This window comes from Dipodomys merriami, unplaced genomic scaffold, assembly GCF_024711535.1.
Source record: "Dipodomys merriami isolate MVZ:Mamm:240054 unplaced genomic scaffold, mDipMer1.0.p SCAF_1086, whole genome shotgun sequence".
NCBI classification, from domain to species: Eukaryota; Metazoa; Chordata; class Mammalia; order Rodentia; family Heteromyidae; genus Dipodomys; species Dipodomys merriami.
The window spans coordinates 69,644-87,699 of NW_027202367.1; the positions used below are offsets into that span (position 1 = coordinate 69,644).

The 18,056-nt window shown below is 41.0% G+C and overlaps 1 long non-coding RNA gene across 1 annotated transcript in view; it reads left to right on the top strand.

Annotated features, from left to right (window-relative positions):
* Window positions 1-1,446: 1,446 nt before the first annotated feature.
* LOC138815315 (uncharacterized) overlaps window positions 1,447-18,056 on the top strand; it is an 87,763-nt gene continuing 71,153 nt past the window's right edge. The window contains exon 1 of the long non-coding RNA XR_011368286.1: window positions 1,447-1,621. This is a non-coding gene — a long non-coding RNA (uncharacterized lncRNA). The remainder of the gene's footprint in view (window positions 1,622-18,056) is intronic.

An 18,056-nucleotide genomic window follows, 5' to 3' on the forward strand; every position in this document is an offset into this window, starting at 1 on the left:
ATAGATAGACATCTCTAGCACTCTATAAAGATATATATTTATTAGCATACTACCATCTGCGTGTCAATCTGTTCTTGTTTTGTCAACACCTGGGGCTCGATCTCAGGTGCTGGGAACTGTGTGTCAGCTCATTTTGCCCCAGAATGGCATGCAGACACTCACCCATCCCTGAACTTGGCCTTGCAGGCTGTGAATTCAGATGCCAGCACTCCCAAAAATGAATTGTGGAGTAAGAAGCTGATGGTGACACAGGTTTTCCTTTTCTGTGAAAGTCCTGGATGTCAGGTATGAAGTGAAAAACATATGCAGACCTATATCCTATGTAATCAATGTAATCACTCTTCTATGTCTCATAATAGGCAATAAAATAAACAGTCAAGACATGAATAAAACAAAAAGTAAGGTGAATAACTACACTGAACGCAATATGTAGTCAACATATGTATATAAAGATAAATCATATATTTAACATATACACAAATTTCAGGCCTAAGGAACAGACTTGAATTTCTTGACTTCAAGGAGGCAAGTTTCCCCTTTCCACACTGTGCAACAGTGTTACCCAGACCATGAGTTCAAATCCCAGGCCTGGCAGAAAAAATGGCACCTTTATGCTATGTGACGCCCAGTTCTTAGGTATTCCATTATGCCTCCATTTAATGAATGTAATAGTTTAAATGCATCATAAAGTATTAATTAAAATTGATCAGTGTTCTATAATATAATTGTGTGTAATTTTACCCTAGAATCATTCAAGAACTGCCCATTTAATCATGACATACATCACATTCCATTGGTAATCATATGAATAGGAATGAGTTTCTTAGGATCTCCTGCCATTTGGAAGTTGGATTCAAACTGTGGGCTACAGCTCCCACCTCTTCAACCCGACGGTAGGGAACTCAACGGTCTGTCCAAGAACATCAGAAAGACCAATGATTAGTCAGGCTCCAGTGGCTCTCAGCAGTCCTCCTTGATACTTACAAGGCTGTGATAGGAGGATCATGGTCAAAGTCATCCCAGGCAGGAAAGTCGTTGAGACCCCTGTCCAATTACAAGTGCCAACAAAGCCAGAAGTAGAGCCGTATGGCTCCAGTGGTAGAGGGCTAGCCTTGAGCAAAAGCAGCTCATGGACTGTGTCCAGATCCTGAGTTCAAGGACCGGGACTGGCAACATACAGACATACACAACAATCTGTGCAGCCATCTGGCTAAAGCAGATCATCCTCTTTTCCCCAACTGGATTGGACAGAGTTTCCTGGGAAAGGAGCTGCTGTTATCTTGACTCCATCCATTTGCCTGCATCACAGGATTCCGGCCACACCCCTATTCCGGAATGGTTCTTTTTGACCAACGGGATACAAGAATGGTGGGCACGCCCACATTCCATGTTGCCTGGTAGCACCTGGATACTCTCTGCTGGTTGACACCACTAGCAACAGTTGAAGAAGGTAGAGGTGGCTGAGTGGTGATCAAGAGACTCGAGGCCTAGGAGGAGAGGCCTTGCTCAGCCCCACCACATGCTTGGCCGGGCCCCAGCCCCCTCCCCTCTTTCCCTCTGGAGCAGCGTTTCAAACCTGGTGCTGCTGGCTCGGACATGAGGTGCCTCTTGGAGTCCTCAGGTAATGGTGCATCACCACCCGGTTTGCAGCCCTGACCTGGTCCTGACCCCCATCTTCTCTGCTCCAGGCCTGAGTGTCCACCAAGGCTCTGCCATCATTGCTCGCCCCACCTGGGGCAGCCACCAACAGCTTCTCCTAGCAGCACATGTGAGTGGCTGCCTCACAGGACCTCACCCTGCGACCCCATTCCCCCCCCACAGACCTATACCTGCGCCTCCCCCATGTCCAACAGTCCAGCCAGGACTCTGCCACAAATGCACCCCAGGGGTGAAGGTGTGTGTTGGCCCGACGATCCCACCCCCATCGCTAGTGGCCAGTGTCCCAGGAAACAGGGAGATACAGGGTTGAATGAGGAGTGGGCACTACAGAGCTCCTGGCCTGGAGCTGTGGGAGCCACACAGCAGCACATCTGCACCCTTTCTCTCCCCGGTGGGAACCTGGTGGCTTTAGTCTGAGTTGGGGAGAAGCATGTCCACACCTGCCTTCTGGAGTCTTTTCCTATTTTCTGGGGGTGGGGGTGTTGAATGCAGAAGATAGGCCCCGCTTGCTGTGTGAGCCCTTGTCTTCTGTGCTCAGTCACCCTTTCACCTGAAGAGGGTCTCAGAAAAGCCCGGTAGGGAGGTGAGGTTGCTGGGGGGTCATAGCAAAAGGTGAATATCTGGGAGCAGTACCCTCCCCCCACACATACACCCAGCCTGTCTTCCCCTCCTCCAGCTGGCAACAGTTCTTATGGAGTGATCACATTTCCCAGCTCTGCCATCTTCTGCTGGTACTCCTGGTCCATCTGGTCTCCAACAAACTCAGGAGAGGCACTGCTCTGAGTCTGTGTGTGTGTGTGTGTGTGTGTGTGTGTGTGTGTGTGTGTGTGTGTTTGTGTGTGTGTGACAGAAAGAAAGAAAAAACAGAGACACAGAGACAGAGACAGAGAGAGAAGGAGAGACAGAGAGACACAGAGACACAGAGAGAAAGACACAGAGAAAGACAGAGAGAGATCATCTTTCTCCTTGTATAGACTGACTGTGCTCAGGTGAGTGATCAGTTGGTAAATTGCAGGTGCTGCATGGACGAGTCTTCTGTCATCGGTCTGGATGGATGTGTGTGTGTGTGTGTGTGTGTGTGTGTGTGTGTGTGTGTGTGTGTGTGTGTGTGTAGAAGTGGGGTGTAACAAGGAGGCTGGATGCTTTGTTAACTTCTACCTGCTATTTTTGGGGAGTGCATGGGCTTTGCAGGTGAGTTCTGGGTGCCTGGAAGGGTGAGACGCTTGAAGGGGACTCAGCACTGTTTAATTACAAGAACAAGGGATCTCTGTGGCCTGGAGCTGTGTACTCCCTTGGGCCTGGTTGGTGGCTTGCCAGGGGGACAAAGATCATGGCCAGTACTTAGTAAGGATATGAGCCCTGCTAGTATGTAGAGCAACAGAGTAGGTCAGACTCTAGGTCTTCTCATCAGGATGTCTGATGGGAGAGGCCAACCCTATTTTAAGTCTTCAGCTGTGATCTTCAGATCTAAGCCTCCTGATTAGTAGGATTATAGGCATGAGCTCTGGCACTGGGCCTCTGGTTCTTTCTGGTATATTAGAGTTTGACCTCAAGGCCTTAGGCTTGCCAGTCATGTCTTCTACCATGAGAGCCAAGCTTTTCTGTCTTGGGCATTTCCGAGATGGAGACTTAATATGTGCTCAGGCTGGGCTGGATGGAGGTCCTCCTATCTGTGGCAGGCATGCGCCACCAGGCCTGGTCCCCTGTAGTTGGGATGGTAGACATGTGGAGCCATGCTCAGTCATTGGTTTATATGGATTGTCCCTAACTCAGTCCATGGCAGCCAATTCATGACCACAGGTGAAGCTCTGGGTTGGGCCTCGAACATAGGCCCTCAATCTCCTCATGGGACAGTTGTCAGGAAACAAGGGATTAATACAGAGGGCTCTCTGGAGCAGGGCCAGGCACAGAGGGAGCTGCTGTCAGATACGGTTCTCAGGAATTCTGTGAGCATATGACAGAAAGTTACCTGGAAAGGGCTATGATGGGGTCTGTTATTTATCGTGCAACAGGTGTGGGATTATGAAACAAAACATGGCTGTCTTTCTTCATTACCCTACCCACCTGAGGAAGGGGATCCTTTACTGTATTCAATTTTGCCCCTGGGGAAAACGAGGCATGGAGAATACGGGTGACCTACTCATGACATCCTGCTAACAGGAAGCTCAGCCTAACTTCTCTGCCATGCTCCCTAGGACAGTGGGTGCTATTCAGTCCACGTCTTGTGGTGCGAACTCCACTTCTTGTCAGTCGTGGGGCTTGAACTCTGGGCCTGGGCGCTGTCCCAGAGCTCCTCAGCTCAAGGCTAGCATTCTACCACTTGAGTCACAACACCACTTTTGGTTTTCTGGTGGTTCTTTGGAGATAAGAGTTTCACAGATGTTCCTGTCCGGGCTGGCTATGAACCATGATCCTCATATCTCAGCCTCCTGTGTAGTTAGGGTTATAGTCCTGAGCCATCGGCACCTGGCTTAAGTGTAATTCTGACCCTCTCTCTCTCTCTCTCTCTCTCTCTCTCTCTCTCTCTCTCTCTCTCTCTCTCTCTCTCTCTCTCTTTCTCTCTCTGTGTGTCTTTGTTTCTGTATTTCTCTGTCTCTCTCTCTGTCTCTCTCTCTGTCTCTCTCTCTGTCTCTGTCTCTGTCTCTCTCTCTCTCTCTCTCTCTCTCTCTCTCTCACACACACACACACACACACACACACAGAGGAACTTATTGAATGGGTGCTGGAGGAGGTGGTCCAGCATCCCCATGTTGCTGGAACCAAGGTGGCCTTCTCATTCTGGAGGTGGGCTGTGGGTTAGGAGCTCTCTCGCTCAGTCTGTTATATCAGCTTCATGAGGTAAGCCCCTCTGTGCACTGGCTAGACCATAAGGTTATTTATTTTCCATCTAGCCTTATTGGAATTAGTATTGTGTTCTACGTCCTTTTCTGGCAAAAATTTCTGGCCAAAATTATGATACAAATTTATGGAATGAAAATGTAATACCATCTTAAGAAAGTAATTTAGGGCTCTGGGAATGTGGCTTCATGGTACACTGATTGCCTAGCATGCATGAAACCCTGGGTTCAATTCCTCAGTACCACATAAACAGAAAAAGAAACACTGTAAGTGATGCCGTGCCTCAAGTGGTACAGTGTTAGCCTTGAGAGAAAAAAAACCTGAGGAATAATTCCCTATCCCTGAGTTTAAGCCCCAGTCCTAGCAAAACAACAATAACAACAACAACAACATTTAGTTAATAAATGCAAAATAAAGAGCCCATACTTGGAATATATAATTGCTCTTTCCATACTGATTCCTGACAATAGTCCCTAATTCATGTATTTTACCTATATTAGGATACTGTGTTATAAAAAAAGAAGTTTTGTTCATTAGGTAATGGAAATTAATACCAGGAATGTGCTTAGATGTCAGGTGAAGATTAATTCTGGAAATTCAAGGATTCCAGACTTTTGAGTGGTCACTGCTAATCACAATGAGAAGGGTAGTCTAAGTGAGATTTGGAAAACTTTTTGGCCGGTCATGGCACCAAAAAGCAAAGGCTAATTAAGAGTTGTCACAGAAGAGAAAGAGGAACTCCAGATGGAAGGAATAAATGATAGTAACTAAGGTATAGCAGAAACCATTCCAGGAAACCATTTTTGGTTATTGAAGAACTAGTTATCAACTAGGCTTATTCTTCATTGTCTTTAGCAATCTCAATCTCTTAGGCTAGTTCTTAATCTCTGTGTGATAAATGTATCTCCTTCTATGCTGTTCTTTCATACCGGATTTCCCTTGCTCTCTAAAAATCTGTCTTTCTCTATTTCCCTATGAACACTTCCTGATACTAAATACACCTACACAGATGGAAGAGGATGCTAATGTAAGGATCCCATAGCTCATGAGTCATTAATGTAACAAAATGGAAAATGAGGACATATTTATTTTTTTTAATTTTATTTTATTTTATTTGAGAACATACTGTACAGAGGGGTTACAATTACATTGGCAGGATAATGCATACATTTCTTACCAAGCATTGCAGCCTCCTCCTTTGTTTACCCTTCACCTCCCTTCTCAGCCTCCCCCCTCCCCCCCACCCAATCATACACCCCTCCCCCCCAACACCGACATTGTAAAGCTTACTTTGACATGACATTTTGTAATTCTCCTTGTTGCAACAGGTCCACCTGAATCCTTAAACGACTTGTTTGTCCCCATCTCCTCCACATGTTATACTGACATCAAATAAAGTGAAAGCGGGGGTTACACTGTGGGGGAGGGACATACAAAGCAACAAAGAAATAATCTTATAAATGCGATAGAAACACATGCATGAAAGAAACGGAAACATTAAAATACATATTTAAGGGTTCGTTTTCCTAACATCACATTATCTGACCTTTTCCGCTTGACTCATACCTATACTAGATATTGCAAATAAGGGAAACCATGGGACCTATGTTTCTTCGGGCCTGGCTTACTTCACTTAATATAATTTTTTCCAAGCCTTTCCATTTCCTAACAAATGGGGAAATGCCATTCTTTCTGATGGAGGCATAGAATTCCATTGTGTATATATACCACATTTTCTTGATCCATTCATCTACTGAGGGGCTTCTGGGTTGGTTCCATATCTTAGCTATGGTAAATAATGCTGCAATAAACATAGTTGTGCTGGTAGCTTTAGTGTGGTCTTGTTTGTATACATTTGGGTAAATGCCCAAAAGTACGATTGTTGGATCATAGGGGAGATCTATGTGAAGTCTTTTGAGGAACCTCCATACTGCTTTCCAAAGTGGTTGAAAAAGTTTACATTCCCACCAACAATGAAGTAAGGTTCCTTTCTGTCCACAGCCCCTCCAGCATCTGTTGTTGTTAGAGTTCTTGATTTTTGCCGTTCTAACTGGAGTGAGGTGATATCTCAATGTTGTTTTGATTTGCATTTCTTTTATGGCTAGGGATGTTGAACATTTCTTCATGTGTCTATTGGCCATCCTTCTTTCTTCTTCAGAGAAGCTTCTCTTTAAGTCTTTCGCCCACTTATTTATTGGGCAGTTGATTCTTTGAGGATTTGTTGTTGGGGGGTTTAATTTTTTGAGTTCCAAGTATATTTTAGATATGAGACCCTTGTCCGTTGTATGGCTAGTAAAGATCTTCTCCCAATCGGTGGGCTTTCTATTGATCTTGCTAGCTATGTCATTTGCCCTGCAGAAGCTCTGCAACCTTATGCAATCCCATTTGTTCAACCGTTCTTTGATTTGTTGTGTTTCCGGGTCTCTATTCAGAAAATTTCGGGCTGAGCCAAGGAGACCTAGGGTTTCTCCTATTCCATCCTGTAATGTTTTCAGAGGGTCTGCTTTGAGTTCAAGGTCTTTGATCCATTTGGAGTTGATTCTGGTGCAGGGTGATATATAAGGATCTAGCTTTAGTTTTCTACATGTAGTTAACCAATTTTGCCAGCACCATTTACTGAAGAGGCTGTCTTTCTTCCATTCTATGGTTTTAGCTCCCTTATCGAAGATTAGGTGGCTATAGGTCTGTAGGTTCATTTCTGGGTTTTCAATTCTATTCCATTGGTCCTGAGGTCTGTTCTTATGCCAATACCAAGCTGTTTTGATTACTATGGCTTTATAGTAGAGTTTGAAATTTGGTATTGATATTCCTCCAGCAGTGTTCTTTCCATTGAGAAGTGTTTTTGCTATTCGGGGTCTTTTTTTGTTCCATATGAATTTTTGGATTACCTCTTCTATTTCCTTGAAGAATGAGGGTGGAATTTTGATAGGTATCGCGTTGAATTTGTAGATAGCCTTGGGAAGTATTGCCCTTTTCACGATGTTAATCTTGCCAATCCAGGAGCATGGGAGGTTTTGCCATTTTTTAAGTTCTGTGTTGATTTCCTTTTTCAAGATTTTAAAGTTTTCATCGTAGAGGTCCTTCACTTCTTTAGTTAAGTTAATTCCTAGGTATTTTATTTTTTGTGGGGCTATTACAAATGGAGTTGCTTTCCTAATTTCAGCCACACTTTTCTCATTGTTGGCATACAGAAAAGCCATTGATTTTTGGGGGTTAATTTTATAACCTGCTACTTTGTCAAAGTTTTGAATCAGCTTGAGTAATTTGGGAGTGGAGTCTATGGGATTCTTTAAATACAAGATCATGTCATCTGCAAAGAGGGAGAGTTTTATTTCTTCTTTCCCTATTTGGATCCCCTTTATGTCTGCATCTTGTCTTATTGCTGTAGCCAGGCATTCTAATACTAGATTGAAGAGAAGTGGAGAGAGTGGGCATCCTTGTCTTGTTCCTGAGTTAAGAGGAAATGGCTTTAGTTTTTCACCATTGAGTATAATGCTGGCTGTAGGTTTGTCATATACAGCCTTTATTGTATTGAGGAATGTTCCATGGATTCCTAATTTTTCCAGAACCTTCATCATAAAGGGGTGTCGGATATTGTCGAATGCTTTTTCTGCGTCTATTGAGATAACCATGTGGTTCTTGTTCTTGCTCCTGTTGATGTGATGAATAATATTAATTGATTTGCGTATATTGAACCAGCTTTGCATCCCTGAAATGAATCCTGTTTGATCATGGTGTATGATTTTTTGGATGAATTGTTGAAGTCGATTGGCCAAAATTTTGTTGAGAAGTTTTGCATCAATGTTCATCAAAGAAATGGGTCTATAGTTCTCTTTCTTTGATGAGTCCCTGCCTGGTTTTGGGATGAGGGTTATGATGGCTTCATAGAATGTATTCGGTAGTGAGCTTTCTCTTTCAATTTCATTGAAGAGTTGGAGGAGTATTGGTGTGAGCTCTGCTTTGAAGGCCTTGTAAAATTCCACTGTAAAACCATCTGGTCCTGGACTTTTCTTAGCTGGGAGGTCTCTTATTGCTGTTTCTATTTCAATGCTTGATATGGGCCTGGTAAGATAGTTTAACTCGTCTTGGTTTAGTTTTGGCATGTCAATATTTGCTAGGAAAAGGTCCATTTCTGTCAAGTTGTCGAACTTATTAGCATAAAGTTTTGAGAAGTATTCCCTTATAATGTTCTGAATCTTGATTGTTTCCGTGGTGATGTTTCCATTCTCATCTCTGAGTTTATTAATTTGGGTGTGTTCTCTTCTTTTTCTGATAAGATTTGCTAAGGGTCTGTCAATTTTGTTAAGTTTTTCAAAGAACCAACTCTTTGTTTTGTTGATTCTTTCTATAGATTTTTAAATTCTAGTTCATTTAATTGTGATTTAATTTTGATTATTTCTTTCCCTCTACTGGATTGGGGATTATCTTGCTGCTCTTTTTCAAGGAGGTTTAGATTTGTCATTAAATTGCTAGTTTCAGATCTCTCCAATTTGTTGATGTAGGAGCTCAGAGCTATAAACTTGCCTCTGAGTACTGCCTTTGCTGTGTCCCAGAGGATATGGTAATTTGTGTGTTCATTTTTGTTGAATAGCATGAACATTTGAATTTCCTTTCTAATCTCTTCCATGACCCACTCATGATTCAGCAGTGTGTTGTTCAGCCTCCATGTGATACCGGACTTTCTTTGGTGGTTTTTGGTGTTGAGTTCTAATTTTATTCCCTTGTGGTCAGAGAGAATGCAGGGTATAACTTCAAGGTTTCTGAATTTAGACAAGTTTGCTTTGTGGCCTAGAATGTGGTCTATTTTAGAAAATGTTCCATGTGCTGCTGAGAAGAACGTGTATTCTGATGCTGCTGGGTGAAATGTTCGGTAAATGTCTGTTAAGTCTAGTTGATCTATGCAGCTGTTTAGATCTGCGGTTTCTCTGTTGAGTTTTTGCCCAGTTGATCTGTCTAGTGGGGAGAGTGGTGTGTTAAAATCCCCAACAATTAATGTCTTTGGATCTATATGGGATTTGAGGGAAAGTAGTGTTTCTTTGATAAATTTGGGTGCTCCATTGTTTGGCGAATAGATATTTAGAATTGTAATATCCTCCTGAAGGAGAGATCCTTTAATTAGTATGTAGCGACCTTCTTTATCTCTTCTCACGATTTTTAATTTGAAGCCTATTTTATCTGATATTAGGATTGCAACTCCCGCCTGTTTATGAGGGCCGTTTGCTTGGTAGGTTTTGTTCCAGCCTTTAACATTGAAAATATGTTTGTTTTTACGGGCAAGATGTGACTCCTGCAGGCAGCAGATAGAAGGGTCTTGTTTTTTAATCCAACTAGACAGTCTATGTCGTTTAATTGGAGAGTTCAGTCCGTTAACGTTAAGAGATAGGACTGAGAGGTATTTGGGAGTTCCTGCCATGTTATCTACCTTCTTGGGGGCTGCAAAAACTGGGTTCTTCCTATGGTTCTTGGATTCTCAGTTTGGGTGCAGTTTGTTGGCGTTTATTGTGGTCTTGTTGGTTTTCTATGTGTAGGACATCTTTAAGAATCTTTTGTAGGGCTGGTTTGGTGGAGATGTATTGTTTCAATTTCCTTCAGTTATGAAGGAGAGTTTAGCTGGGTACAGTATTCTTGGTTGATAGATGTTTTTTTTTAGGCATGGCATACGTCATTCCAGGCTCTTCTTGATTTGATTGTCTCTGCTGAGAAATCTGAGGTGATTCTAATTGGTTTCCCTTTATAGGTGATTACCCTTTTCTCCCTGACAGCTTTAAAGATCTTTTCCTTGTTCTGAGTTGATCCTGTGTGGATTATAATGTGACGGTGGGATGTCCTATTCTGGTCTGGTCTATTTGGGGTTCTAAAGGCTTCTTGTATCTGAATAGGCCTATATTTTTGCATGTTTGGGAAGTTCTCTGCTAGGATCCTGTTAAACAAATTTCCTAGACCATTAACTTCTGTTTCTAGGTGCTCCTCTACACCCATTATCCTTAGATTAGGCCTTCTGATGGTGTCTTCCAGGTGTTGGATAGATCTATCATATTTCTTGGACTTGTCTTGGATGGTTGTATGTTCTTTCCCTATAATATCTAGGCTGTCTTCAATCCCTGAGATTCGATCTTCTGCATGGTCTAACCTGCTGTCAAGACTCTTTACTTTGTTTTTAATCTCTTTTCCTTCTAATTGTTCAGCTTTGATGGCTTCAAGTTCTTTGTTGAAGCTCTGTTTTAGGTCTTGTATGAATCTTTTTACTTCCTTAATTTGGTGTTCAGTGTTTGTCCTCAAATCACTTAGTTGATTGGATATGGTTTCTTTGGACTCCCATTCCTTCTGTTGGGTTCCATTCAGCATTCCCTTTGTGGTCTCCCTGACTTCCTTCAGCTCTTTGTTAATGGATTCTATGGATGCCTTTAGTGATCTTTGTGTGTTCTCTACCTGGTCTCTCAATTCCTGTATTACTCTTTGTTTAGCTTCCTCTCGTTTGTGGGATTCCTGCAGTTCTCTTTGAGTGTTCTCAGCCTGATCACGCCATCCGTCCCTTTCTATTTGCGTATTCTCAAGTTGTTCACGCAAATCCTGTATCAGTTTTTGAGTAGCTTCCTCACGCTTATGATATTCCTGTATAAACTTCTGGGATGCCTCCTCTCTCTCCCTATCACGCTCATACAGAGTCCTTTGTAAGTTGTCAAACTTCTCATTTATCATGTTTGCCACCAGTGTTTGTAGAGCTATTTGGCAACTCTCCTCTGGATTGTTCATTATCTGATCTGACCCCTGATTATCAAGATTGGAAATTGAGATACCCGAATTTGCCATTTTTCTTTTGTTTTTCCGGCTTACTCTGCCCATTTGAGATGAAGATAGCACCAGTTTTTTGCTACAACACTATCTTAAGGCAACCATCAACCAAAGTTTGCATTTGTACAGTCAATAATCTACAGATACAATCTAGTTCAACAGATACATCTATTCAACATCAAACAACTATATTTTGAAGGACTTCGAACCGCAGAAAAGAATTTGGAAAACCAGAAATTATTAGGATTAGGGAGAGATGTGGGTGAAAAATAGGAATAGATTGGTGTGGGGAGGCACAGGGAGAGTTAACTATGTCCTAATCACAATGCAGGAAATGGGTTGGGTAGGATGCAAGTAGAGAGAGAGAGAAAAAGAAGAGAGGGATAGGGGAATGAAAAGAGACCAGAAAAAAAATAGAAACGTAAAAATTAATGTTATTGTAGAGATTAAAAGACCATCTATTTATAGAGGAATGTGAATATGTTTAGAGAAAGGGAGGGACATAGAGGAGATGTGAAAAACTTTAAGGATGGGAAAGGGAGAAGAAAATATCAGAAGTTCAGTAGAGCTAGACAAAAAACAAAAAGATAATTATGAAAGAAAGAAAAAGAGAAAGAAGATAAGAAAAGAAAGGAAAATGCTCATTTACATATTCCTAAAATAAAAATTATAAGAGGAGAAAAAAAAGTTACTGGAAATCAATTATTTTTTCAGAAGAGACAAAAATTAAAGATTAATAAAAGTTTTAAAAGAGAAAAAAATTTATATATATATCAGGTAACAAAAAACAAAAAACAAACAAAAAAAGAAAAAAAAGGAAAAAAAAAGAAAAAAAAAGTCCTTTGATTTTTTTTTGGGGGGGAGGGGTGGGAAGAATCCTGTATCTCCCTTTTGTCTGTAACCAGCCTTTTGTTGGAGTCTCTGGTCAGCTTGATGTCCTGTGGCTTGATTGGTTTCTTAAGTCGGTTTGTTGGAAGAGGCAGAAAAATGCTCTGCTTTACCCAAGATTTTGAGATCCCCCTCCCAGGTTAGTTTTCTAGGAGGGTGATCTGCTTTGAGAATCACAAAAGAGGGGGATGCAGTGATGAGGCTAGGTTCTGGGTAGTGTTGAGGCCTTTCAACAATCAGTAGCTTTTTCCTGGGGCTGTTTTGTGCAAAAAAAAAATCTCCCAGAGCCCAGCCTGGAGCCGTTCTCAGGGATTCTGTTTTTCAATTGATTGTTGAGGCTGCTAGAGGGAGGGGCAGCCTCTGGCTCTGGTTACCCAGTGAGGGAAGCCACTCCAATGGCTGGCGCCTGAGCTAGGTGACTTTTCCCTGGATGGAGCCGAGTCTGGCAGGTCACTTTGCCGTTAAGTTCTTGTGACCTGCTAAATGACTCGTTTTATTCCAAGGCCTGGGTTGGAGCTGGCAGCTCCTCCGAGCTTTGTTGGTATCCAAGATGGAGATCACCGGTGCTGGGGGGGGAGGGGTGGCCTTCCCTCCTCTGCTCCCTGAGAAGGAGTGAGGACGTCGGGCTTCTACTCACACCGAGTCTTGGATCCTGGGTCGTCTCTGGTCTGCAAGCTGCAGGATGAAGATGTCCGCTCTTTGTTGGTTCTTGCTGGTGTTGAGTAGAATCCGCTCGCCTGCTGCGTCTGGCTCCTTCGTCCCGGACTCTCTGTGTGAGCGCTCAGGTATGGCCCCCGGCTGGGGTCTCCGCGCTTTCGACCCTGCCGCCGCCGCCGCCGCGGCTGCTGGCGAGCACTCAGGTGTTTCTTTTTGCCTTGTCTTCCCTCTCTTGTCTAAGTCTCTGTCCTGTGATGGCACACTTGGTGTGATTCTCTGGCTTAGGACTGTTCACTGGAACTCTAAAACTGCTTTCTATGCGAGAGCTTGTTCAGATTACAGCTTCTCCTCCGCCATCTTCCCGGAACTCTGGAGGACATATTTATTGCTCCCTCAATTATTCTGAAAAGCTGCAATGTCACATCATTTGATTCAGATTTCCATTGTTTGTCTACTTAGTGTCATTTACTGCACTAAATGCAAATATGAGCCGGGTGCTGGTGGCTCATGCTTGCTACTTAGGAGGTTGAGACCAGAAGATTGTGGTTCAAGCCAACCTGTTAAGGAAAGTACATGAGACCCTTATATTCAATTAACCACCAGAAACCCAGAAGTGGTGCTGTAGCTAAAGTGGCAGAGTGCTCAACTTGAGCTGAAGAGCTGAAGGACAGCGTCCAGGATCCAAGTTCAAGTCCCACAACCAACAAAAAAGTGCAAATATGACTTTAACTTTCCCCCAAAGTATTGATGAAGTCAATAGTAATCCTCCAAATAGAGAAAAGTATTACAAAATGATTCAGTGCACCTACTTTTGCTGAGTTATTTAAGTTATGGCTTACTTGCTGGACATAATCTCTTCTTTTAAAATTGTCAAATATTATCTTTATAATAAACTTCATCTAATATTTCTTGGTTCAAAAGAGAAGTCCATAGATTAGATGTCACTTGACTTTCTTACTGTCTTAGTTCGAAGCCAACCCAGGAAGAAGGAGACTCTTTCAAACTTTTATCTGTAATTAAACACCAAATAAGTGGAGTTTTCGCTAAAGCAGTAGAGTACTAGCTTTGTGGGCAGGTGGCAGGAAAGACAATTATACAGGGGCAGGGTCCAGCCCCTGAGTTCAAGCCCCAGAACCAGCACCAACTAAACAAACAAGTAAACAAAATAAAATCCAAGTATTTCTTTGGGACCCTCCTTACAGGAATACTGGTCTGAGAAGAGGCTGCTTTTGCTGATCATACTCAATGGATCCTCCTGTTTTGGAATCCTTATTGCTATGGAAAACTCAGGACCAGACTAAAGGAATTGATAACTGACTCCTGCAACAAGAGAATCATTTCAGGAGTGAAACATGCATAAGACGCTTTAAGACCTCCATATCTTAGTTTCTTTGCAGTAGAACACTTTTAAAACAAAGTTATTTCCTTTAGTTCTATGCTGGCCTTCAAATGACACATTGTTTCCTTTTTAAATACTCTCAACTATCAGTTTACAGACAAGTTTTATATGAGTAAAGAACACTCAAAAAAGTCAGGGACAGAGTTTCCTTCAAGCCTTGTATTCTTTTCTTGTACAGTATAAAGGAAAGCACAAGTTAACTTGAACTTTGTCATTCCTTAATGTTCAATTCCTCTCCTGGGATCAGTTTCCACATCCAGTATCAGTAACTTCCACTTACTTCCAGTAACAATCTATGGTGCTGCTCTATGGCTTCATTGAAATAGCACAAGGACACCTTTGAACATGAGGTAACACGTGTTTCAGAGACAACTTAATAAAGAGAAAATATTAAATTTATGTTGCTCATGAATACATTATCCATGAGTACATTGAGTTCAAACTTCTTTAGTCTTCTGTAAATTAAGGTGAATTTTAAATGGGAAGGGGGTTCTCAGATCATTTTTTCTGAATGTATGTGCTGTGCATTAATTTATGATTTAACAGTATGATTTAACATATGATTTAACAGTAAGAAACAATAGCAATAATAGAGAAATTCTGTGTTTAAGTATAAGCGTTCAATACAATATAGAAGACTCTACAAATAAGGCAACATTGAAACAATAAAGCCACGTACAGTATGTAGATTTATGGGAGTGATATAGAGAAAGCATTACTCCTAAGTGGAATATGAAGCATGAGGCCACTCCCTTTCTAAATCATGCTTGCTAATCACGTAAATTGGTAAAAAAGTAGAATGGAAGAATGATTCTGTTGCCAATGTAAGTCAGATATAAGAGTATGGACTTAACTGGAAAAAGAGTCCATCTTGAGAGAACAGGGATAATACTAGCAATGAACCTAAGATCACATTTCTTTTCTTTCCTTTTCTTATATTCTTTTTTTGTGTTGTTTTTCGTGGTGCTTGAACTCTGGGACTGGGCGCTGTCCCTCTGATACTCAATTCAAGGCTAATGCTCTACCACTTGAGCTACAGTGGCACTTCCAGTTTTCTAGTAGTTATTTGAGAAAAGAGTTTCCAGGACTTTCCTACCCAGGTTGGCTTTAATCCCCAATCCTCAGATCTTATTATCAATCAGCTTGTGATCACATTTCTAACAGTGTACACTCAGGATATATAATGTGTACATTCATCTATCTTTTTTTTTTTAATTTTTTTTGGGTCCAGTCGTGGGGCCTGAACTCAGGGCCTGGGCGCTGTCCCTCAGCTCTTCAGCTCAAGGCTAGCACTCTACCACTTGAGCCACAGCGCCACTTCTGGCTTTTTTCTTTTTGCTTATGTGGTGCTGAGGAATTGAACCCAGGGCCTCATGCATGCAAGGCAAGCGCTCTACCACTGAGCCACCTTCCCAGCCCCATCATCTATCTTTATATGAATTCTTGAGTTAAAAATATGAGCTACAGCTTAGTCTTTATAATCGCAAAAATGTTTCTAGTTTAAAAGTTGATACTCCTGGAAAGATAATACCTAAGAATGTAAAGCAGTCTGGGAAGTTCAGTTTGCATCCAGCCTGGGCAGACCAGGCTTTGAGACACTACCTATAATTAACCAGCCAAAAGGTGGAATACCAATCATGAGCAAGATTACTGATTAAGAGCTTGAGGCTTTTGTGTACATAGATACAAACATGCACATACACACAGAGGCACTTATATGTGCACACATGAATACACAAATGAGACAACTCTCAGAATATGTAGAAAAGTTAGAAAACAATGGAAAATATATCCTGAGTAAGACTAGAATCAAGTGATAATTTTTAATATTAGAAAACCCTCCAGTGAACTTTGTTCAAGAAAGTTGAGACTATTACAAAGGGAGGGACCAGAGATAGTAAGAGAGTCAAGTATTCATTATTAACGGGATGAGATCCATGGAGGAAGGAATCAGAGACCCCTGCAGGTGCATCTGAAAATTTTCATATCCTGTGTCAAATATTAGAACATCTTTGAAAATAGTATATAAACAGTCTGAGCAGTCAGTCTAGTGGATAAGATTATAAGAGAAGTTCAGATTTGCTAGTCTGTTTCTAGATTAAATAAACCAACAAACTATGACAGGACAATGTGATACAAGTCTGGAATTCTAGCACTTAGACTAAGACAGGAGATTAGAGAGTGGAATTACATAGCCATACCTTCCATGGACCAGGTAGTATAATTTTGTCTCAATAAAACAAGCCAAACAACAAGAAAGGAATACACAGTTCAATTTTGGGCTAATTTCGTCATTATGTTTCAAAAGGTCAAGTTTCCTATTGAAATGCAACTCATATATAGTCCTCAGTTGTGTTTTAAATGCTCTCTTCATTACAGAACATTCCTAGATGCAAATTGGTTCATGATTCCCATCCAAAAATTTGCAAAAGTAAGTAAGCATCATTATGTTGGATTCCAAAAAAAATGATGAAGGATTACAAAAGCTTAAACCTGGAGAAATAGCAAAGTTCATCTAATGTAGGACTTTGTAGACCTTGCTAAATTATAATTTAGATTTAAAATACATATTTTGATTTTGTTTGTAATTTGATATTCTATAGGATACTACAAAATTCTTTTTAAGGAGAAGGTTTAATTGACATTCACAAATGATTCTGACATTCTATTTTCCTAGAATATACTTTCAAGAGAGTTATAATTAGAACTTAGTTAATAGATAATTCGAACATTCATGTATAATATGATAATGTGAATAATTTAGACAGAGTTGCCAGTAAATGGATGATATTAATTTATAAATTTAGAAAAACTGCAATTTTTGAGGGTTTGGAATAATATGGTATGAAGAGAGTAATTGTGTGACATCTTCTTTCTTCTACCTATATGTAACACAGGAAGCGATTTCCTTAGTTACGTGCCTCTGTATACATTGAGAAAAATGCTAGGTTTGGGGTTTGTTTTCATTTTTGTTTTTGTTTCATTGGTTTGTCCTAGAGCTTGAACTCTGGGCTTGGACACTATCTGAGCCTGGTTATGCTCAAGGCTCGTGCCCTACCACATCAACCTCAGTGGCACTTGTGTCTGGCTTTTTCTGAGAAGTTTATTGGAGATAAGATTCCAAGAAACGTTCCTGCCTGGGTGGGCTTTAACCATAAATTTCTTATCTTAGCATCCTGAATATCTATGATAGTTTAAAAAGTATAAATATAAATAATATTTGCAAGTGTTCTGATCTCAAGAATACCACTGGGTAAAAATGATGCAGCTCAGTTTATTGAGTTGTTCTTTCCATAACAAAGAGAGCATCACATTAGCAGAGGTGTAGTATTTTTTCACAATAGAAATAAGCTATTCATGATGTGAAAGAAGGAATTTTAAGGTGCAGCTTACAAGTTGGAAACTGTTGGGGTAGGATGACATTACGGTATAAATCTTGGGATTGATGGTCATAGAAATAATAGCTTACTCTGATAAACAATTGCTTACTCTTGTAGAATTAATTATTACAGATGCTTCATAGTTGTATCCTCTACCAGAATGTGACTATTTTTCTGTTGATTTCTCAATCTGTAACACCCCATTGGAAACTGCATCTGTTGCAGAATTTCATACATGCAAACGTACTGTTTTGAATCTCTCAGGTATGGAAGTTGAGAATTCAAAAATGAGAAGTTATTAGTCGTAGGAATTTTGAAGAACACATATATTCTGTCTTCTTAACAACTTATTTACTTTTTAAAGTTATGGGTTTCGATAGAATTAAACTGTTTTCAGTTTTAGTATGAGAAAGTACTAAATTTATTCTTTTTTCAAAATATTG